This window comes from Thermobia domestica, chromosome 15, assembly GCF_964235325.1.
Source record: "Thermobia domestica chromosome 15, izTheDome1.hap1.1, whole genome shotgun sequence".
Lineage (NCBI taxonomy): Eukaryota > Metazoa > Arthropoda > Insecta > Zygentoma > Lepismatidae > Thermobia > Thermobia domestica.
The window spans coordinates 22,909,791-22,934,309 of record NC_137468.1 but is presented as its reverse complement, the minus strand read 5'-3'; the positions used below and the strand labels follow the sequence as shown (position 1 = coordinate 22,934,309).

Here is a 24,519-nt window from a genome sequence, read left to right as displayed (position 1 = left end):
TTCGGTCTATCTGTAAACAGCACAGCAAAGACAAATCCTCTCTTCTTAAAGAGTAATATAATTATTACTATAACTTATTATGTGACTACTATAAAGAAATTGCTCAAGGAGTAGAGGCACTCCCTCGTATTAAGGAAATTAAAACACTCCTACTCACTTTACATTGTAAAAAATCAAGGTTTTTCACGAGAGGCAAAACAACGATGCTTCAGCATGAAGTTTCCTCTTTACATACAGTTATTCGTGAAAGACGAAGAGGTAAACAAAACCTTATTTCCAAGGTCACCCTTCCTAACGGTGACGTTCACGAGCATGATCGAGTACAATCAGCTCTGTACGATGAATACCAGAACCTACATTCCCCCGCTCCAGCTCAATCCTCTGCCCCTTGCTTCGAGCATCCGACCGGTTCTTTCACCCCGGAGGCCCGTAACATCCTCAATGAGCCCTTTACAGAACGCGAAGTTCACCAAGCTATTTTTGCGGGGAAGTTAAACAAATCTCCGGGACCTGATGGTCTTACACTAGAACTTTACCGCCAATTTCAAGGCATTCTCACGCCTTTTCTCACAGAAATGTATAACAAACTCCGACTCACACCTAAGTGGAGCTCTTTATTTACGGCTGGTTATGGTCCTTGTACCTAAACATGCAGGCGCGCATGATTTTGATAACTTTAGACCGATTACCCTCCTTAATGTTGACCAGAAAAGTTTGCCACGTTGTCTTGGCTCTCGTTTAGAACCGTTTTTCAATCAGGTCTTACGTAATGATCAGCATGACTTAAAACATACCAAACCTATGTACTTAACATTAAGTAATATACGAGAAGGTATTCATTGGAGTCAGAAAACTAGTTCTTAGCAGGTAGCTCTATTAGCGCTTGATTTCTATAGGGCATTTGACAGGTTGTCACATGATTATATGTTTACAGTACTTGCAAAATATGGTTTCGGAGACAGTTCGCTTAATTTGATTAAATTTCTTTATACTCAACGATATGTAAAATTAAAAGTTAATGGTGCACTTACAAATCCTATCTATGTACGTCGAGGTATTGCACAAGGTTGCCCCCTGTCTTCCATTCTGTATAGCTTGGTTCTCGTTTCCTTCCTTTTAACACTGGAACAACACATTCAAGGTATACAGATTGGTGCAACAACCGTAAAATTACAAGCATTTGTCGATGATATACATTGTTTTCTTAACAGTCCAGAAGAAATGTCACGTGTTGAAACCCTCATATCGAATTATGAGTGCATTTCAAGAGCTGTTCTCAATAAACAAAAGTCACGCCTGATGTGTATAAACCCGGCTGACCAACACGTGTATTTGTCTGCGATTCCTTTTACTGATCGCATCAAAATCTTAGGCGTGACTTGGCAACGTCGTATAGCAGACACTATAGACTTAAACTTTCATACCACAACATGCACCTTGGTTGCCCTCATTCATCAAAGTAAAGCCCGGCATGTAAGTCTTGCAGGCCTAGTTTACCTTTGAAATGCTTTTATTTTTAGTCGACTTTGGTTCCTAACACAATTATTTTCCTTGCCACAGAAATATCTCGATATCACACGAAAACACACAGGGCAACTACTGTGGCATAATCACTGCCTAAGGGTAAGTCACAAGACTGTGTGTTTATCAAAAGGTGCTGCCGGCCTTGGTCTTAAAAATATTCAACCTCAGAGCTACTCGCTGTTGCTGCATCGCGTGTGTCAAACATTATGTTCATACTCCGACTCCCTTTCCAGCAAGGCTTTGTGTACAATATTACGTCATATTAAGTTACAAGCTCCCCTGCATACACAACTTTGGGCTAGCATTGTGCCATATCTCAAGAACGTATATATTGGTATTAGCTACTCGCTTATTGCATGAAGTCACCTTCAAGACCTTTCCGTAAAGCAATTATATGATCAATTTCACTCCATCACAGTTTCTGTTCCCCGTATTGCAGAACATCACCCAATGAAAAACTGGACGAAAATCTGGGCGAACATTCATGCATCGATATTCTCCCCTGCCCTGCAATCTCTCTGGTACAGCGTTGTCCATAATATATACCCTACTAATAGGGGACTCTATGAATTGGGTATCCGCAGCTTCTCTTTCTGCGGTACCTGTCATGCTCTAGATACTCTACAACACCGCTCGATAGTTGTTCACAGAACGTTACAATTTGGTCTCACTATCAAAAAATTATTACTCGTATCTCCAGAACAACTCCTTCTACTATAACTATGTATTGTAAGTCACTAACGTTATTTCCTGATTATCAATTTTATTCCTGTACTCCTGTACTTCCTGCAATTCTATTGATCACGTCCCACACTATAGACATTCTTTTATATTGTAATTTTAATGGTAATGTGAGTTTGTACATCGATAACGAGGAAACTATTGCACATTACGATTCAAAATGAATTATCTCGAAATGCCATGGTGGAGGAATAAGTTAATAATGCCGGACCACACATATAGGCCTACCTATGGTACACGAATTGGGAGAAACTTATCTCTGCTTTGGTCATAAAGGACATCTGATTCTACTCTTGCGATAGCTAGCTGTGAAGAATGGTCAAGGAATGCCTATGTGCGTCATCCTTGGCTATTTTAATGGCCTTAAAGATCTATGTGAGTCATTATTGTAACATGAGAGATTAGATATGTTATGTTAGTAGTAGTTGCTAATGAGTCATTGATAGTGTTGTAAAGGCCTGGAAACAACCCGGAAATTTTCAGTAAAAAAAACATTTTTTACCGTATTTCCCGAGCTTGGAAAAACCGGAAAAATTGGGAAAAATTGAAATTCTCGAATATTTTACTACATTATGCTTTTAAAATGAAAACTATTTTATATTTACTAGGTTACAGTTAAGATCATTTGTAACGTGAATTTTCGTTGATCTCTAAGTTAAAAAAATATAAACGTTTTTTTAGAAAGAATCTTGTACCATCTTTGTGACAGTGACTGCTCGCCTTGATTATTTGGTTCGCGTTTTTAACGCTCGGGTGTGCTGTGCTCTTGGCCTTGGCTAACTCGTCACTGATTGATCTGACATCTGCTGACATTATTGTGGTCATCGTATAGCGGGCGTATACAGCTCAGTTGGAAGACCAGGTAAGGCTTAGGAAGACGTACAGTATACTTTTGCTTGCTATTAGAATTTGTTTGAAATGAGTTAAATTGACTGAAGGTTGAAATGGAGTGAAGTTTAAATAAGGAATACTCACGATTGTAGGACACTATTTATTTAGGCAAACGTATACGAAATTTAAACCTATGCTTTTCTCTTTTAATTCGTGGAAATTCTTTTTTGTGCTTCTACAACTTGTTTGGACATGAATGTTTTGGCGACTCAGCTTAGTAATTCTCTTTGACGATGTGTTTGAGATTTAAAAGAGTGAAAGTTAATCATACAAATTCGTAAATTAATGGTAATATATTTTCCTTTTGCATGTTTGCGAAGTTTATTCTAGGTAGTTATTTCGGTATACAACCAAATAATCAAATCGTGCAATTAATGCAAATCTGAGAATTCTTGTTTTGTCATATGACTCGAAATTTTGCTCCTGAATACTAAGTAGATTTGTTGAAGTTTTCAATTTTCTTGTTGCTTGTGTATTATAGGGTTTTATATCAGAAATTTAATAATATATTTATAGTTATCGTTAAATTGGCAGTTTCGAAAAGAAAAAAGAGAGAAGAAAGGTTAGTCACATTATTCATGGAGTCTAATTTAACTAACTCGAGGTCCTATGCACGCGAGTAAATTACGCTACACATTGAGTAGTTATGTTTCTTGTATTAGAAAGGGAAATTTTGTGGCAACAAATATATTTATTTGTACCACTCCTTCAAAGTTAGCACCGTGATAGAATGGAGTTAATGGCTACAAAAGATCCTAAAATATAATCCTAGATAGACTAATTAATATAGACGCATTTAAATTATATTAAGTAATCATACAAAGTTACCGTTTAAGCAGGGAAGTGTTAAAATAACCGAGCCAGAATCATTTTAGTTAATACCAGTATGTTAAAATCAAATTATATTTTATGGAGATGCGTACCTTCCTTGTGCTGTGTAAAATTTCCGAAAATTTTGAATCCATTAGAAAAAATCTTCTGTTCGGAAATATTCGCAAAACTCGGAAAATATAATTTAATAACTATTTCTTCGCCCGATACTAATCTTATTTTCTGTAATGTGTTTACAGCATATATATAACGTATTTGGCAAGCAGGAAAAATACTTAAAGCAACAGCTTTTAATTTTACTTTTTAGTTTTCTGATTTCTGATAAAAATCCCTCTTTATTATTTGTAATTATATTTTTCGAACAACTCAAAAAGAAAGATTATCGTATTTACATATACGCACATACACTGCACAAGTTCGTAAATTTGAGCAGCGACAAATATATTCAAGAATTTAACATGTGAAATTGCCGTTCGTTATTATTAAAAACTAGCAGAATACCCGTTTTTGCACGGGGAGAATACGTTTCCTATTGGGTATAAAGGGCACCAAAACTGTCACCAATGAACTTAGGGACCCCAAAAACTAAATTTTGTTCCTAGTTCACATGGAATATTGGAAGATTTTACAAGTGATTGAAAATTTCTATTGTTTTAATACATTATAAACATATGGTGAATTAATATTTTACTTATAGTTGCAAATGGCTACTTTATTGGTTGAAGCAAAAAACAAAACTAAAAGTTTGACTCGAATGGGAATCGAACTCGGGACCTTTGGCATTTGAGTTTCAGGTTCTTCTTACTCTACCACGCCGCCACTTGATAAGTTTGTGCGTCTTACGATATATACGGCAAGTAGAAAACTTTAAGACGTTTTTCTCGGTTTTTTGGCCATTGCGCTCTCCCAGTTTTAAAATTAACTCTTTATATGTGCACTACCACCTCGCAAAAGTGACCCCGAAGTTCGCTTACTAAAGTCTGCCTTCTCCTTGTTAGAGCTGAGGTTCTTGTTTCCATTTCATGAATTTTATATAAATGAAATGAAATGAAATATTTAGTTTAACATCCCACGATTATCCACGTAGGCTAAGGGAGAAGGAATTTTTATAAATGATCATTTTCTTTAGAGAATGCACATAGTTAGAAAGAGTAAACGATAACCTTTATTTCGTTGTTCTCTATGAATCATGTAAGCTTTTAAACTCCAAAATTAAACCTCTAATTAACCTAAATAGAAATACAATTTTGCGTTAATATTAAGTTTCTGTAATTCGAGCTTATTTCGGGCTCATTTGATTATCACACGGCCTTGGGCCTAAAGGCTGAAACATATTTCGGAATCGGGTAGGGACTCACATAAATTTACAGGCCGGACCGGGCCCAAACAAAAATCCAGCCCCTTGCAGATCCCTCAATCCTATAAGAAAAATCAAAGAAATATGCTATTCCCTTGTTTTAGAAATGTATCATTGTTGCTGCAAATTGACAGCAACAAAAACGTTATACCTTTTGGCTCTTTCTTCGGAACAAAGTTTTGCTTTGAAGTTGCAAAATAAACTTAAAAAAATTTGAGTGACGTGTAGCGTCCAACCCTTGACAAATATTTGCAAACCAAAGACACTTCGTTCTGTTTCCTGTTGTTTACTTTTAGTCGATGGAGTCTGAAAATAAATCCGCTTATCAGTATACTATATTTTAAATATTTTTCAAATTTCTAATGAGAAAAGTAAACTCCTCTGTTGGTTTTGTTGCCGAGACGCTGACAGTGTTTGACAAACCAACTTGTTATAAAAGAGGAAGTGACGTAAATATAAGAAAATAGACCTTAGCAAAATAAACAGAAGTAGCTTATCTTCTGAATTTCTCTCCCTCAATATTCCTGGAATAAAGTGTTCGTGAGAATTCTAACAAACAATTATTTATTGTTTGAGCGGAAGCTCAATAAAAGTTTATTTGCTGTTTATGGAGAGTGCAAAAGATCTCAGTTATGTTTTAAAAATAATAATAATAATAAACTATTTTTTAAAAATAATGTGAATATAATCTAAAAATATACATCTGAAAGTATAGTTTGTTTAGCTTTAGTTTAGTCTTTTGACTGGTTCGTTAATTCAACAGGTGAGTACATTATTTTCCACTCTTTGTAATTTATTGTCTCCAAGATTAAAACCATGCTAAACGTATTTCTTCCAACTTCAAACGTTGGATTTATTCAATTTTCATCCGTTGTTAAGGTACTGTATACAGCTAAACAAGAATTGTTAATGCTACAGTGTATATTCATGAGTCTTTGTTTACACTATAGTTAAGTATCTGTTTTGTTTACACTATAGTGAGTTGGAGTGTCTTATTTGTCCATAAATGAAAGGTAACCTTTAGAAAAAGGTTACAGAAAGTTACATTACTCATTCCTTATATGATAATTATATGCATTATTCATACCAGGGTATATACTTTGATCACAAATGTAAATATAGGCATATATATATATATATCTATATATCTATATATCTATATCTATATCTATCTATCTATCTATCTATCTATCTATCTATCTATCTATCTATCTATCTATCTATCTATCTATCTATCTATCTATCTATACTGAATTTAGTATCCGAGTTAGTGAGGCAGTGAGGGGAAATTCCCTTTTATAAAGAAACAAAAGTAACACCAGGGGATTTATTTACTGCAAAATACAATACTTGTATGATAATCTTGTCACGATAATTCTATAAAAATCACTTAATTTGCATTCTGAGCATATTAATAGTAACAACAACCCTATAGGAACAACCATCACTATTATCAAGTACTGAAAATGTAAATTGAACGAACCTATCATGACTGTTTATGAATTTCTTGGCAAAACATTTACAATTGTTGCCAACGAACACTAGTCATGATCAAGGTTTACTTGAAAACGGTAAATAAGTAGAAGGGATCATTTTTTTTTAAAACTGCAGTTTCATTCCAATCAATAGAGATTCTAAATTAGAGTTTAATGTATCGGGACCACGGTAAAGCAAATGAACGTGGATCTGGGTTCGATTCCTAGGAATATTTGCAACGGTTCCAGAGTAGTGGTTAAGGTTCAATTTAAACAGCAGGTCCAGTTTAACATATCTTCAATACTGGGAAAGGATGCTACGCTTAAATCAATCCAATATTATAAATTCATAACATGTATTTACGTTGTTCATCTTATTTAACATTCAGGGCAAAAGTGCTATCTAACCTGACACTAGCTATATCATAGAAGAAGAAGAAAAAGAAAATGTTAGAGTAAATGATTTGATATCTGTCGTTAAATGTGAATGTTTGTTTATTTGTCATCAAGACTTTAATCTGGTTACTAAGGTAACAGTTCCGTTGCTATGGACTTGTTTATTTATAATTATTAAAATAGAAGTCACAGAGACGCCATATAATATGCAAATGTATTGAATTGCTTCGAAGCAATTAATGATTATTTTGAAATATAGTGCATTTATGTAATCGAAAATAATGTTTGATCATTCAATATTTGTCGTAGTAAATAACAATGGTATTTCATATGAATAATACTACGAAATATCATTAATTCATAATAAATCTAAACCAATCGTGGGTTACAATTACAACTGTAAGAGCCAGGAAGAGATTTTGGACATGTTGCTGCTCAAACTCAATAGATATATGTTCGAAAATCTCGTGTTTGTCTGGTAAAAGGGAGGAACATTAGAACCCCAGTTCAACATATTTGCTTTCTGAGCGGAGATCCGAATTCAACTCCCGTTGGAAACTTGTGTTGTTCGAATCTTACGTTAATCAGTAGACCTATGTCTCATAGTTTTCAACGGTCAAAGGAACTAATTATAAACCAATCAACTTTTGAGGAAAAGCTAGGGAAACCACTTTAAACTATTAAAATTATGGTTTAAGTTACGGTTTTTCAAGCTGGAGGTCGCGAGAAGGTTTCATAGGGGTCGCGAAGTTAAGCGGAACAGATAAATATAATTAGAATCTAGTACAGGAAAATATTATTTTGAATTTTGTTCTCTTGGGCATATTTTTATTTTTATACGTAGTGTTAAGAACAACAAAAAGTAGGTCTACTAAACATTTTCAACAGGTGCAGAGTTGTTTAAAAATCAATGTAAATGAAAGAAGTATGATATGAAACTAATGTGAACTGCAAATTGAAATACCAGAAAATACAAATGCAAAGAACCAGATATTGAAATACAATAAAATTGAAAGCTAATGAGATAACTGAGCATGGTGTGATTTTACTAGTGCGGTAATGTCCAGTTCAATCTTCGTGACGCACATTATCAAGTCAATTAAATTACTTAATAACTTTCTTAACAACTGACCAAGTTTTCTAAACCAAAATTAGAAATCACTTTATTTTTTTATACTGACCCAAAATTAAGGGTGTTATGAAGTTTTAAAATTATCAAACGGTCTCCATTTTGAAACAGTATGGCGGATCGGATTAGAGATTTGTAATATGAATGAACTGACCAAATTTGGTTTTAATCCATTCGCTTTTAGGAAAGTTACTGTATCCACTATATACGAGAAATGGATTTTACTATTATAGAAATAGATGGATATCTTGAGATCTCCGCAATAAGTATATTAAAAATTCCACACAGGCTTATTACAAACCAGACATCATAGAGGGTCGCTGGCAAGAGGATGTGATAAAATGGGGATCGTGATAAGAATTAGGTTGATAACTAATGGTTTAAGTAATCACAAAATAACCATCACCTGCTTAACCTTGTTTTATTAATCATTATATTTTATTGAATCTGAAAATAGTTAAATTTTGATCATAGAGCTTGGGAAACGTTCGAATAGTTCCGCTCCAAACTTGCGATCACTATTGATAGAATTTAATCAACAGTAAATAAAGTTACAAATAAATGATGAAATAACTTATCATCTTATGAAATACTTTTTTTATTGTTTACTAACATACTAAAATATTAAATTAATTTATTAGTATTTAATGTTTATTAGTAACTATATTCTGTGAAGTTACATGCGAAACATTACCAACAGTCGAGCCTGAACCACTTCTTTTGAGAAATGTATCAGCATTAGGGATTCTGTGCAGAACCATGTACTGTGAAAGCATGCTATTAGTTAACTGACCGCAAACAGCGCCAACCACCGATTTCAAAATATGCAGAAAATTATCTTTCCAATTTTATGGTTCTAATACGTTTTAAGTATATTGGTACAGAAATAAGACCGTCCGTGGATCATATCCTCTGCTAATGAAATTCAGTCACGATTATTATTAACCCTGATTTCCTCAATATCTCAAGATATTTAGCCCACTTCTTCGTGGTTATATAGTTACTGTGTGTCTTTGGTGCAGGAGATCCGTTTTCGGCTCCCAGTTTGAGCTAATGTGGCTCGAATCGCACATTAAGTTGTAGATTCACGTCTCATATAGGCTTGGTGTTGAACTGAACTAGAAATCAACCAACCGGCCATGATCCGTCATTTCCTTTTTTAATTATGTCCCTTTACTTACTTGCATTATTCTAGTCAGAGCCTACACCAGGAAGAGAGCTGACGCCTCCCAGTGACATGTTTCTCCGAATATGTTCGGACATGAAGAGTCAATAATGTAATGTAGGTTAAGTAATAAAAGAGTTATATTCCGTATATAAAAGACAACTGCCCACCAAAAATATCTCTGCCGTATTCTTCTACTCCCACAAACAAAGTAAAATCGGCGTCACCACTGTTCCGCTTAAGGATTCCCTTATAACTTCTCTGTTAAATCACGTTTCTTAAATACGGACTATCAAGCTAATGGTATGCTAATCAAACTATAGCAAAGACAAAGAGACATAACAAACTATCAACAATGGTGGGAGAAAAAGAGTAAAACAAAAAAGACAAAGACGAAGAAAGTGAGATGATGATGATTTTTGTCGTAAACATCTGCTTGAGTGCTAGACTAAATAACTGATAATATCAAACGATACTTTTTTTAAAAAGGAATTTATGGAGTTTCTCTTTCACTTCTCATCCTGTAATATTTTAACGTGTTTAAACATATCGCTGATTTCGTAAGACATCATCGTGTTTATTATTTTAAAAAATGACTTCCACTTCGTGATCTTATCGTAGTTACTATTTTAAGAACCAGAAAACTCTACATCTTTACCTTACATTAGATAAGTTTGTTGGCGATTATCTAGATTTAACCAGGAAAAAGTTACGTTATTTCTCAATAGAGATAGTACTTAACTTTTTACTGTTAGAACACTGAAAATAATAGGTGCGTATCCACGTGAGGAGTCAACTTGGTCCGGACCCGTTTCCCCTCCAAGAAAAACTTTATTCGACATATACTTAAACATTTTCTTCATAAAACTATACTTGTTTTAAGAGAGAAATGATTGACGTAGCCTAAAGATTTTCATCTTACACTTCATTTGTACTCTTTCTTTGTACACTCTGCATCAAAACATTGCGACAGCTAACGTCGTGCAGTTAGGCCACCCAATATACACCTTCTTATCCGATAATCGAGTCAGGAAAAAAGACCTCCTCTCACTCCTCCTTTCTTCTCTCCCATACTAAAATTAGCTAACAACATCAACGCAATTCTAATTTCAAACTACACATGTATTCGTTTCGATAAAACGAAATAACAAAACCGAGACGAAACAAGATTCATAAATTGATGTAGGGAGAAATTGAAACACACATAATGAAAAGTTGAAACCAATGGATGTCTATTACACAGAGGTTCAAAATGAGGCAGAGAGACAGGCAGACATATATATATATATATATATATATATATATATATATATATATATATATATATATATATATATATATATATATATATATATATATAGAGAGAGAGAGAGAGAGAGAGAGAGAGAGAGAGAAGAGAGAAGAAGAAGAAGAAAAAGAAAAGGGAGAACAGATAAAACTGTGGAATTGAAATGTAGTAAGAAAAGAACCTAACATTAAAACTTCCGTTTGGAGAAATCCAACAGTAATATAGAAATAACGTTTGCTTTTATATATTTTTAAGAACTATTCGAATATATAGAGGATGCTTTAAACATTCGTTATGTCACTTTCATAATGGATAACGTACTCAATTTCCAATAGAACTGTATATCTCCGAGACACATCTAGGATAATGTCAAAAGTTTAACATACATGCTTTGTTTCCGCGTGGTTCGATTGCAAATTCGGTAGTTTTCATTGGACGTACTGATCCAAAATATATTCTAATATACCCAGTAGATAGCATTGGTTATATCCTCCATTTCGGACTACTAATGCAAACTGAATAAAAAAACGAAACGAAAATTTCTATTTTACTGCTAAATTTCTATCAAATACCCTATATTAAAAGTCCAAGCTGTATCGTAATGATAAGTTACAAATGTTCGAAAGGAAAAGTGTATGTTCCTCATAGATGTAGCATGTTTCAAATTTCAACGTGAATAAACCCATTGAATTATAAGATGGGAACAAATTTTGTGTGGAACTAGAAATTTTGTTTTCAAATAGCCAAAGAGATTAATTACCATTTTCAATTCTTTTCCGAAGATTTATCTGTTCCGAACATCCAGGTTTGATTTCATCTCTTCCGGATATAACGTAATTTCCACAGATAGAATGAACACACTAATAGCAGAACCCAGAGGATGAAAAAGAGATTTTACTTATTCCCTTGCGTTTAAACAGTATTTCTGTGAGAGAAGAAATGAAACAAAATAATTTAGATTTGGTAGGCGTTTGTGAAGTTAGATGGGAAGATAATGGGGTATTGAACAGCGAAGGATATAGAATGTTTTACTCAGGTAATGAAAAGGGCGGTCATAATGGCGTATGAATAATTCTTGGAAAGCGCTTAAAGGAGAAGGTAGTGAAAGTAGAATTTATTGATGATAGAGTTATGATGTTAAGACTTAAAGGGAAAACGAAGGATCTATTGGTGATACAGACATATGCACCGAATACTTCGCATGGAAATGAAGAAGTTGAGGAAAATTATGAGAAAATAGAAGAAATTATAGATAGGGAGAAGAAGGGTGCATGCATAGTTCTAATGGGAGATTTCACTGCAGTTGTGGGAGAAAAACAGGAAGGTAGTATCGTAGGCAAATATGGTTTAGGCGAAAGAAATGAAAGGGGAGAGGGACTGGTGAATTTCTGTAGACAGAATTCACTAGTAATTGGGAACACTTGGTTCAATCAGCACAAGAGAAGAAGATATACATGGAAATCACCAATAGACGGCGGAAGATATCAGATAGACTATGTTATGATTCAGGACAGGTATCGGAATAGCTTAAAGAACGCGAAGACCCTTCCCGGGGTTGATATTTTTTCTGATCATAATCTTGTGCTGGCCGAAGTAGATATTCAACTGAAAAATGTAGGCAGAAGAAAAGTAGGTAACAAAGTGTTGAATACTGAAAAGTTGAAAAACGAGGAAATAAGAAATCTTTTCGTTGAAAAATTCGAAGAAAAATGTTGAAGCGAGGAAAGGATAGGTGCAGGTAGTAACGCACGGTGGGAACATATTAAACGTTGCTTACAGCAGGCTGCAGAAGAAGCAGTAGGTTACCGCGAACACAAAACTGCTAAAAAAACCATGGGTTACAGAAGATGAGGGAGAGGAAGATGTGGAAACAGGTTGATACAGAAGAAGGCAGAAAGATGTACAGAAAGTTAAATAATGAATTACGAAGAGAAACAGTCAGAGCGAGGGAAGAGTTTTACAAAAGAAAATGCGAGGACATAGAAGAATTAGAGTTGGGAAATATGAGGAAATGTACAAGGAGGCGAAATCTATAGAATTGCGGAGGAAACAAGGGGGTATTATGATGGCAGTTGAAAATAAGAGTGGGAAGGTAGTCAGCGAGAGAAATGAGGTCATAGGAAGGTGGAAAGAATACGTTGAAGACTTATATGAGAGTAGGGATAGACCGTGTAGTCTAAATGTTGAAGTAGAAAATGAAGTAGGCGAGGATGATAAAGGATTTAATATTCTTCGGGATGAGTTTGAAAAGGCTATATCCGAGATTAGGAATGGAAAGACAACCGGAATAGATAACATACCAATCGAATTCATTAGTAATATAGAAGACAAGGGAAAGAAAGAATTGTTGCGACTATGCAATGAAATATATGAAACAGGAGAATGGCCAAAAGACTTTCTGAAAACAACCATGATACCGAGGGCTAAGAAATCGAACCCAAAGAGATGTGAGGATTATAGAACTATTAGTCTCATATCTCATGCAGCTAAAATTCTGCTCCGAATACTGAACAGAAGGTTATATGGAAGAACAAATAAAGATGTTGAGGAGGAGCAGTTCGGGTTCAGAAGAGGCAAGGGCACAAGACATGCTATTGAATTATTAAGGGCGATCGGTGAAATATTTATAGAAAAAGGGAAAGAGGTGTATGTTGTATTTATTGATCTAGAAAAGGCTTTTGACCGCGTGAATTGGGAATTGTTGTTGGGAGTTCTAACAAAGATAGGGTTGGAATGGAAAGATAGAAGACTCATAAGAAACTTATACATGAACCAACAAGTAAGTGTTAGGATAGGGGAAGAACTGACGGAAGAGAGTGCAATTGGAAGGGGAGTTCGACAAGGATGCTACCTCTCGCCAACACTATTTAATGTCTATCTAGAAGAGATAGTGAAAAAGAGCCTACATGATGATGATGGCATTTCGGTAAGAGTAGAATGATTAGATGCATAAGATTTGCAGACGATATGGCGCTTGTTGCAGAATCTGAAAAGAAAATCAATAAAATGTTAGAAAAAATGAGAAAGGGCTTTGAAGAATATGTGATGAAAATAAATGTTAGAAAGACAAAATCCATGGTGATTGGAACGAAGGGGTCTGTGTCTAATATAAAAGTAGGAGGGGAGAAAATAGAAGAAGTGAATAGTTTTCGATACCTGGGTAGTATTCTTAGTAATGACCTGAAATGCAAACGTGAAATAAAAGCAAGGATAGGAATGGCGAAAGAAGCCTTAAGGGGAAGAAAAGTGTTTTGTGGGACCTTGAATAAAGAGTTGAGAAAAAGACCCATAAAATGCTTCGTGTGGAGTGTTGTATTGTATGGGGCGGAAACGTGGACATTACGTAAATGTGACGAAAATCGACTGGAAGCCTTCGACATGTGGGTGTGGAGGAGAATGGAAAGAATTAGTTGGGTAGAGCGGAAAACGAATGAGTGTTAGAAATGGTGGGTGAGAAAAGAACACTTTTAGATATTATTAGGAAGAGGAAGAGAAACTGGTTGGGACAATTCCTAAGAAGAGATTTATCATGAGGGACATCCTAGAGGGTATGCTGGCGGGAAAGAGAGGGAGGGGGTGAAGGAGACTACAATTAATGGATGATATTAAAACAGAAAGATCATACGCGAAGACGAAACGGTTAGCGGAGAACCGTGGAGCATGGAAGCTTCTCAGCTGCGGCAAGTGACCTGCCAATAACGGCAGAATACCTATGATGATGATGATGATCTGTGAGAGATTACCAGGACTGGAGATGTTATCCCCAGAGCACGAAAAACACGACACCGAAGCTCCCAGTTAATTAGATTCTCCAGACCAGGTATATCGCGCTCTTGCTCCGTTTTAACTTTGGAACATGAAGTATGTGTGTGTGTGTGTGAAAGAGAGAGAGGCGGAAAAGTGAAAGATGCAAAGACAAGATAAGGAAACTCAAGAAAAAGAGTGAAGGGGGACGAATAAAAAATGAAATATGCTTATCATTGCAGTGTATGATGTAGAATGCACAATCTGTGTACTCGAATTATCGCCAGTGATGCTTTGCAAGTTCTCCATCAGAAGATGAATCTCTGTGTGCAGCCATTATTTTATGCGAAAAAATCATAATACCTGATGGAGAATCGAACCAAGATTTTCCATTTGTAAGTCTAGCACGCTACCACTACACCACCGATTGCTTTAGACAAATTTTGTTTAACAAATGGTGTAGTGTTTCTTTCTGAGAACGATAACACGAAAAGTGTTTACTGCAGATCAATGATGTCTTTGGAATCTCCTGGTAATTCCCTTGCCCTTTCCTAACAAACATTCGTAAATTGTTTGTATCCTGATACAGGTGTTTGCTTCCACATTCTTTCGTATTGCTTTTAGTATTATAAGTCGATTCTTCACAATCACCATGCAAAAATATAACTTTGCGGTGAACAGGATTTGAACCTGTGTTAGATAGCTGTATTATTTGTAAGTCAATTACGTTACCCCTACACTATTTTTTTTGAAAAATATTCTTTATTGAGAAGCAAGCAAACAAACTACGAACATATTAAGAATTAAAAAAAGTGAATCAATACATTTAAAAATATACGTTAAAATTAAACAAAACAAAAAAATGAGAAAAAATGACATAATGAACAAAGAGAATGCATATCTACATAGGTGCCTGCACAGGGCAGGCAAGTTACATTATCATTAGTAGTTTTACCATGAGCTGATGTGACAAAGGTATATTACAAATTTTTCATCTTTGTTTTATTTTTTTAATATTACATGCTTGGCCAAAGACTCTGTAAGAAGGGTTAAATAGTTAGCAAAAAATTTCCTTTTTCGTGCAGGAGAGAGAAAGTTGGCCTGATATTTCAAATATTGGTTGTATAATTCTATATGATACGGCGTATTAGTATGCACAAGAAACATAATTGTCTGTATAGCGATCCAGATAACAGCATTGTTTTTAAATGTCGGAAAGTAAGTAAAATCAGGCTACAAGATAAGTTCTGTTACAGTAAAGCTATGAGGTGAAAGACGACAAATTTTACTAATTAAAATACAAAAATACGTCCAGATGATTGGTACGTTGGGACAGGCATGAAACTTATGTGCTAGTGTGTCGAGATTGTTGCAGTATGGGCATATATTACTATTAACAACCTATATTGTGAAGTTTTTCCAATGTTTCGTATACATTATTGACTATGAAATACCAGGTTGTACGTTGGTTGTGGGTGAGAAAGGAAACGTTGATGTTTCTCCATATAGCATTCCAATTTTTGTGTGGGTGCTTGGAGACGACATTAGGTGTATTAGGAACCCACATACGAACATAGCGCCAGTAAAGGTTGTTGACCGAACGACTTTCAATTGGATCTTTTACTAGCAAGGCGTATATCATATTAAATATGACATCACGTAAATGAGGAAATTTGTAGCTCCAAGGAAACACATGTAGTGGCGCCTGAAGGTCTAAACATTGGAAGCAGACATTGATAAGAGCAGCCGTAATCGAAGTCTTGTGTTCACACACAAGCTTACAACTTCTGTGATTAGAAGGGCACGTGCCTGTTCTTCTATGTGCAAATAACCTATACCTCCTTCACGTGAGGGAAGGTAGAGTTGATTCTTAGCCACGCGTAAGAACTTGGAATGCCATAAGAAAAACAGTTTGACTGGCTAACTGGTTACATATCTTAACTGGTTACATATCTTAATGGTTAACTAGCATTGGTAAAATCTGTGCAATATGGCTGAAAATACTAAAAGCAGACGTTTTGAGAAATAAGTTTCTACTAAAAGTGTTCATGTTTCACTGTCTAGAGTGATAAGAAGACTTCGGATTGTATTTGTTGTAAGATGATATGAATGTTCTACGGTTTGGTTGATATTATTGAACCACCATGCACCAAGTATTTTGGCACATTGAACTGTCATAGTATTTGCTATATGAAGCATTGTATTCTGGATGAATACACAATGTTTTTGTTTTTTTTTTGTGATTGAGTTGCGCTACAGAAGCCTGTTGATACAAGGTTAATAAACGTTGTAGGCAATTCATGTCTGCCGGATTTTGTAAACAATAGTGGGAATCATCAATATAACTTTGTACAGTTAGTTTGGTATTGTAGACAGAGACACCAGGGAGTAAACGTTCAGTCGCGTACATAAGTGGAGCAAGGGACAAACTGAATAATAGACTTGACATTGGGTCACCTTGCAAAATACCATTATTAATGTTTATTGGATTACTGAAGCCACCATTAACTTTAATTTTTTCAATCTATGCGTATAAATTCCTCGTACAACAGAAATAAAGGACCCAAAACCATATTTCTCAAGGCCTTTGAATAAGTATTCATGGTTAATCCTACCAAAGCTTGAGACTAATCCGTGGCTAAAACAGCAGCGGGTGAAGGAGCAGTGGATTCGTGGTAGGAGATGAAATCTCTAAGATTTGATAAAGCCTTATAGATCGGGTTGTTTTGGCCTATTCCATATTGATGTGAACTTAACAGTTTGTCACTAAACACTTTTATTTGTGCAGTAAGACAGCGTGTTAAAATTTTTAAATCCGTACACAGAAAGGAAATAGGTCTTAAATCATTAACACTGGAAGCGCGAAAACGTTTAGGTACTAAAACTGTAACACCTGTGCGGAGAGATTCACCTAGAACAATAGTCTGCCTATATTCATTGATAAAGTTTGGTAAGAAAGGACGCTAATATATCGATAAAGGTTATGTAGATTTCTAGAGGTAGGGAATCAATCCCCGTAGATTTCCCTCGACGGCTGGAAGCAATGGCTGATTTAACCTCTCCTACTGTAAATGGACTAGATAGATATTCTTGATCCTGTTCCTGTAAGACTGTAGGAAGATAGTTGAGAATTTCAGGACTGTCACAGAAGGAAGTAAGCTTGGCATACAGCTGTTTATAATGATTTGTGACACAATGTATTGTTTGCTCACCTACATACACGTGACATGTGGCATCTTTAAGCTGAGATATAAATTTCGGATTTCCGTGCATGAGTTCTTTGTTAACTTGTACAATTCCGGTAGTTTCTAAGTCATATTGATGTATTTTACTGCGAGTCGTGAAACCATGGATGCGGCGTTTGTGCATGGTTAATAAGTGGGGTTTGATTTCTTGAATTTGAGGTCGAAAATTGCTACCTTGAAGTTGTTCTTCTATGTAGTCTCTTAAGAGATTGGTGTAATATTGATACTGAGTACAATATGAAGCATTCCGATCCTGACAATATTGTTGAGTAATCACTCGAAAATTCGGTTTGACTCGCTTTTCCCAGAAATTCATAAGGGATCCTTTGTAATATTGATGACGGCATAAAAGGGCTGCCCATTCTTCGTGAATAAGATGGATGTAATCAGGCTTCTGTAGGATGGAGGTATTAAAATACCACAAACCACTTCGTTTTACAAATTTTGAGATGGGTAGATCGATGGTCATTGTAACTGCTAGGTAGTCACTAAATCAGATAGGTGTAATTTGTACATCTCGAACCCCATGGAGAAGCGATTTATTGATATAGAATTTGTCCAATCGAGAGGAAGATGATCCAGACGTGAAGAATGTATGTCCTGGTTCATTAGGATGAAAATGGCGCCACACATCCACTAAGTCATAAGTTGTTATTAGTTGACGTAGAGCAGACGAATCATTGAATAAGGATAAGCATCGAGGGGAGAAAGTGTGCAATTATAATCCCCGGCACGAATGCATGGGGAGCGATCATTATACAAAGCCGTGGGGAGTTCAGTAGCAAAGAAATCATTTCGTTCTCGTTTATACGAAGATCTAGATTTAGCATATGCACTGCACAAACGAATATGTTGTAAATCTCCGGTGGTAATACGTTCACTGGGATGTTGTAAAGGTGGCAAAAATTGAGATCGCTGTGGTAAATAATGGCGGTTCCTGAAGCTGTTTCACGAACACTGGTAACATGAGAGTGATTGAGTAGGTAATGGAAGTCCGTGAGTGTGACTTCCTGAGCGAATAAAACATCGTTTTCTTCTTGATGTATAAAATCACTCAGGGAATGGTGCTTAACTAAAGAAGTGAACTTATTGAGATTAACAGTCGCCAAACGGGACGTAAACATAAAAACGAGGAGAGACAAGAAATATATACAAGCGTAACAACACATGAGAAATAGGAGGTAATATTACTGCAGAAAGAAGAAAGAACAATAACACAATACACTATTATGATGGCAGTACAATTTTAGGTGCCCCCTCCTTCGGAATTAACCACTGATTTCAACTTTTTTGTGAAAGCTCGCGTTTGGCGTGCATGATTGAGAGAAGGATCGTGTATAGGACGCAAGTCCTTACTACACACACTACTGAGTACTTTTTGTTTACTGAGTTTGCGTTTATCCCTTGAATAATTTCTGTATCTGAGTCACTTGTGGAGTCACTACCGCGAGAGCGTGATGGTAAGTTGAGAGTTAATTCTGGTGGAACAGCTAAAGGTACGATCTGAGAGATGGAACAAATTTCTTCGGCTAAACCAGTATTACTTACCGTAGAAACTGATGTTACGACTGTTGAAACAGCTGGTGCGGTGCTGGGTGTTATGCGTGCTGGAATAATTTTAGTATCCTCAGTTTCTTCCACTTCCATGGTATTAGAAGGTACAGATTCTGCAGGAGCCGATTCGGAGTGAATGTTGACATCTGTTGGCTGGTTGTCTGCTTCGTTCGGTGGATTTGAAGATGTTGAATCCAGAACATTCTTATGAAGCACGGGAAAAACACTGTAACTACCGGTGTCAGGAGCTGATGGATCCACTGGTAAATTATGAGGTACTCGTACAAAGGGAGGAATGGAATTGGTTAATGTAGATGGCACAGTAAGACGTGAATTTCTCTTCTTGGAACACCCTGAACAAAATGGTCGGGGGAGTTTCAGATGGTGCAAGTTTGAATTTGACCAGGAAAGCTGGTAAACAAACGTAAACCCAGACGATAAACGAAGGAATGTTTCGTTTAATAGTCATTTTAACAAACTTACCCCGTTCGGATAGCATACACATGTTACAACGGTACGTTGTATATTTTTGTACATTGTTATCACTTGTAAATTTTGGGCGTAAAGTATTTTTATACATGTACTAAACTATGTTATTTGAAGAAGAAAAAGAAGTTAGTCAGATATAATATCGATATAAAGAAGATATTTATATGTCGTCATAGGTTTTTAAATAATAAGATTTTGGAATGTCGTTATCAGGACAACCAGATATAAATAAATGAAACAATTGCAACGTAGCTTCGCTTTTTTAATGGCTCAATAACATAATTTTTGAAAGAACCGTTTTATATGGTGCCGAAACCCGGGAAGGAAGGAAAAGTTGAACCGTGAAACCCCGGAAACAGGAAAAGGAGTAGTTGTATCGTTCGTTTTGAAGTAAAGTAGAAGCGAACAACATTGAGATAATTATTAATTGTGCCATTTTGAGAAGTGGCCGAATTATCTATAGAAACGTTATGAGTGCTCCTGATAAAGAAAGGAGTGGCACTCAAGCAACAAATTCTTCAGACAACATGATGGACTTATTAAGACAAATGTCGCAACAAATCAAGGATCAAGCTCGAGATCAAGCTGAACATTTTGATGAAAAACTAGAGCAATTGCAGCAACGCAATGATGAAAAGCTAGAGCAACTGCAGCAACGCAATGATGGTAAGTGGGATCGAATACAGGAACAATTAAATCAGATGAACCAACAAATTGTTGCCAAATTTGGACATTATGATGAAGACATGGAAAAGATAGTACAGATGCACAGAAGTTCAGGACACTGTTGATATAGAAACAACGGAGAAAGCAAATTTTGAACTTACATTAGTGAAATTTACCAAGTTTTCACAAAAGCATACTACTGTATTGGTTGGATCAGAATATCCTAACTTTTTTCCTCATTCGAATGTTTTTGACTGATTTGCTGATACTGTGTGTAACGAAGATTCTGGTATGTATCAGTGTGCGAAAAGTTATGATCATCTTCATCTTGAGAACGCTATTAACTGTCTGCGTTCCCCGTATATCCAACATGACATTAATCCTGTGGTTCATGTAGCAGGAGATAAGTTGATTCCAATATTCGTGAAATGCAGAAAGAAAACGTATGTTCCTATTAGTGTTTGTGTTGATTGGTCGATTGAATTGAATCTGTTGAATTGTTCATTCAACGAAAAGACCATAATGATGTTAATGAACAATCCGATGATGTTTTCACAGAACGTGATGCAGTGCATTGACTTTAATAATCTAAGAATGATATAGCAAAGTTTTGAAAATCCAGCAATGGACCTTAGAAACTAAGTTCGAAGAGTCCATGTGAGACTAAAGTGTGATCCCAATGTAAAAGATGATGTTAAATCCATATGTACCGGTAATGTAACCGAGCCTAACTACAGAAGAAACAGAAACCATGGCAGTACAGACTATCATGGATGTCATTTAAAGGAAAAAGAGATCCATTAGGAGACACAATATTTCACCACCTGTGAAACAAAGAAGAACTGAACTGAACCTGATTTGGCCAATAATACAAACCATCTAATCTCAGCCGAAATAATACGATTTTTCAGAAACGCTGCTCAGATGGCAGGAATTACGTCGAAAATTCTCAACGTAAGAAACTAAGAACTAGAAATAAAGAAAGCAAAAAACCGTATTCCGATTTATGATTTTCAATGCAACTTATATGAGGCCGTTGGACAGGTAACTTAGATTGGAGGGGGCCGTACTCAATTGATTAGACGTCTGAGGGGGCCGTACTCAATTGATTTTGCTTTATTTCCCTTGAAATATCATTATAATTTCGTTTGTTATTCGTACTTTATTTGAGTTTTATGATGTTAAGAAGACGTTAATTATTGTCTTATGTTCTGATTATTATCGATATTTCAATCTTAATCTATATTTTGTTTAACCATATTTTATATTCGATCATTTTACGTTTGATGAACAACTATATGAATATCACATACATCTTTTCCAAATCCTTCTTCATGTTACCTAAATAAATAATTAATAATTTGGAACAAGCATTTAATGGACCCGAAAAAGGACTTAAATAACTTGCAAATCAAATTTCGAATGTGCCTTATCGTCGTTAAAATGTATAAATAAATGAAGATGATGATAAAGTTTAAAATAAATATGATAATAATATTTTTATAGAATTAAATATGATATATATGTATAATTATATGAATTGTAATTTTCAAGTATACGAGGTGCATTCGAAAACTCAAATGATTAATATGTAAAAGTAAACGACCCAGAGTTCTTTTTCTTTTTATTAAGTAAATTAATAAGAAGAAAAGTCCGTCGGGCGCCATAATATACAACGGTACGTTGTATATTTTTGTACATTGTTATCACTTGTAAATTTTGGGCGTAAAGTATTTTATATATGTACTAAACTATGTTATTTGAAGAAGAAAAAGAAGCTAGTGAGATATAATATCGATATAAAGAAGATATTTATATGTTGTCATAGGTTTTTAAATAATAAGATTTTGAAATGTTGTTGTCAGGTCAACCATATATAAATAAATGAAATAATTGCAACGTAGCTTCGCTTTTTTTAATGGCTCAATAACATAATTTTTGAACACCGTTTTAATGTTGCTTTGAATAGTGTTCGTCGACAATACTATGACATCGCCATATTGTGAGAGCACACGTGTTAATTGCATGTCACTAAATTCCATGGAACATAAGAACACCATGACTATCACCACAGAATTATCCGCCAAAAAATAGGCAACACATGGTCCCCATTATTATCTGAGTAGGTTACTACTCAATTAGTACTAGCTAGGATTTGTTCACATAACACTTTGTTAATTAATTTCAAATATAAGTTCTTACGTATAAAGTCAATTTCAAGAGACAACACCTGATCAACAATTAACTTAAATACCTTACGTATCCATTCATGAACGGCAATAGACGTGGGCTTTTGACTTACCGTGACAAAGTTGATGCGCAATGTATTAGCTCTTAAGGAACTCATGGCAGTAATTCGACGATAAACGTCACCAAACTATGAACAATAATAAATATACACTGAAAATGCTTATAAAGTTATAACTTTTAAACCGAAAATAAGTCACACTGAAACTTCAAGTTCTCACAAAAAAGTAGCGATGTAAACAAACACTCGAAACTGGAGCGACGGCAGAGACGATGTTACTCGCCTCGTTGCGAGCGCTGAACTGTACACTATCGGGCCACTTGAAATTTCAAGCCAAATATTACTTACTTTTCCTGATCTTTGGAACGAGCCAAAGTGCACAACGAAATTCATTTATTATTATTATTATTATCAATTACCCGCTTCGTTGGGATAAATTGAGAGAAAATAGTAATATGTTCCGTTACTCAGTCACTGTTTAGTATTACTAAAGCACTCTTTGATATCGGTCATTTTCGATGAGTTTTAAATACCCCCTCCCCACCCTACTTTGTGGGGCACGGCATCTGCTGTGTCATTGTTCATCTCAGCGAGCCGGAAAACTATGAATTCGATACTGATATTGATTATTTCGATCATTTTTATATGTCTGCTCCTCCTCTAAGTTGCGGGGCTGAATTTGGATTTGAGCAGCATCAGAAGTGTCACTGTTAATCTCAGAGACTTTAAAAATTATAGATTCGCCACTAATACAGGTCATTTTTCGTTCGTTTTTAAATGTCGCTTCCCCTCCCCATCTCTTAAGTAACATCGTCAAAGTGATATGACAAAAACCATCTCAGGTTCGAACTTCATCTAGGTTGAAAATTTGATTGAGATTGGTTTAGTGGTTCAAGAATCATTAAGTTTTATTTATTTTTATATATCTCCCTCTCCAATTTCCCTCCCCAATCTCCCGTGAAAGTGAAAGGATAAAAATTATCTCAGGTCCGAACCTCGCCTGTGTTAGAAATTTGATCGAGATTGATCCTTTGTTTGACGAGTTATCAAGTTTTATTTATTCTTTTTAACACCTCCCTCTCCTCAACTCTAAGTTATATCGTCAACGTAAATAGATAAACACCATCTTAGGTCCGAACATCATCTATGATGAAAATTTAATCGAGATCGGTCGGGTGGTTCAAGAGTGATGAAGTCACAAAGACAGTCACTTTCATTTTCATTTTTTTACACATATCTCCCTTTCTCTGACCCTACGTTGCTCTGTCATACTAAAATGATAAAAGTCGTCCCAGATCCGAACCTTATCTATGTTGAAAGTTTGGTAGAAATCGGTCTGGTGGTTCATGAGTTATTACGTTTTATTCAATTTTATTTATCAACTCTCCCCCCTCCTCCTCCCTCTAAGTTCTACCGTTAAAATGAAATGTTAAAAGCTTTCCAGGCCCAAACCGTATCAATGTGGAAAATTTGATCGAGATCGGTTGGGTGGTTCAAGAGATTGCGAGCCACAAACATAGTTACTTTCAATTTTATAATATAGATTATTATTATTATTATTATTATTATTATTATTATTATTATTATTATTATTATTATTATTATTATTATTATTATTATTATTTGCGTACTTTTGAACTTGCACATTACTGCAAAAATGTTTTATTTCTTTATTTTTTCCTGGATTGTATGTTTTTCCTTTATTAGTGGGCACTAATTTCTCTGTAGGCCGTCGAATAAATGAATTTCGTTGTGCACTTTGGTGCAAATAACGTT

General features: G+C 35.3%; 1 protein-coding gene across 1 annotated transcript in view; it reads left to right on the top strand.

The window, feature by feature from the left end:
• The first annotated feature begins 3,066 nt into the window (after positions 1-3,066).
• LOC145672107 (uncharacterized) overlaps positions 3,067-24,519 on the top strand; it is a 75,277-nt gene continuing 53,824 nt past the window's right edge. The window contains exon 1 of the mRNA XM_081741379.1: positions 3,067-3,127. The gene's annotated coding sequence lies outside the window, so the exon portion shown is untranslated. The remainder of the gene's footprint in view (positions 3,128-24,519) is intronic.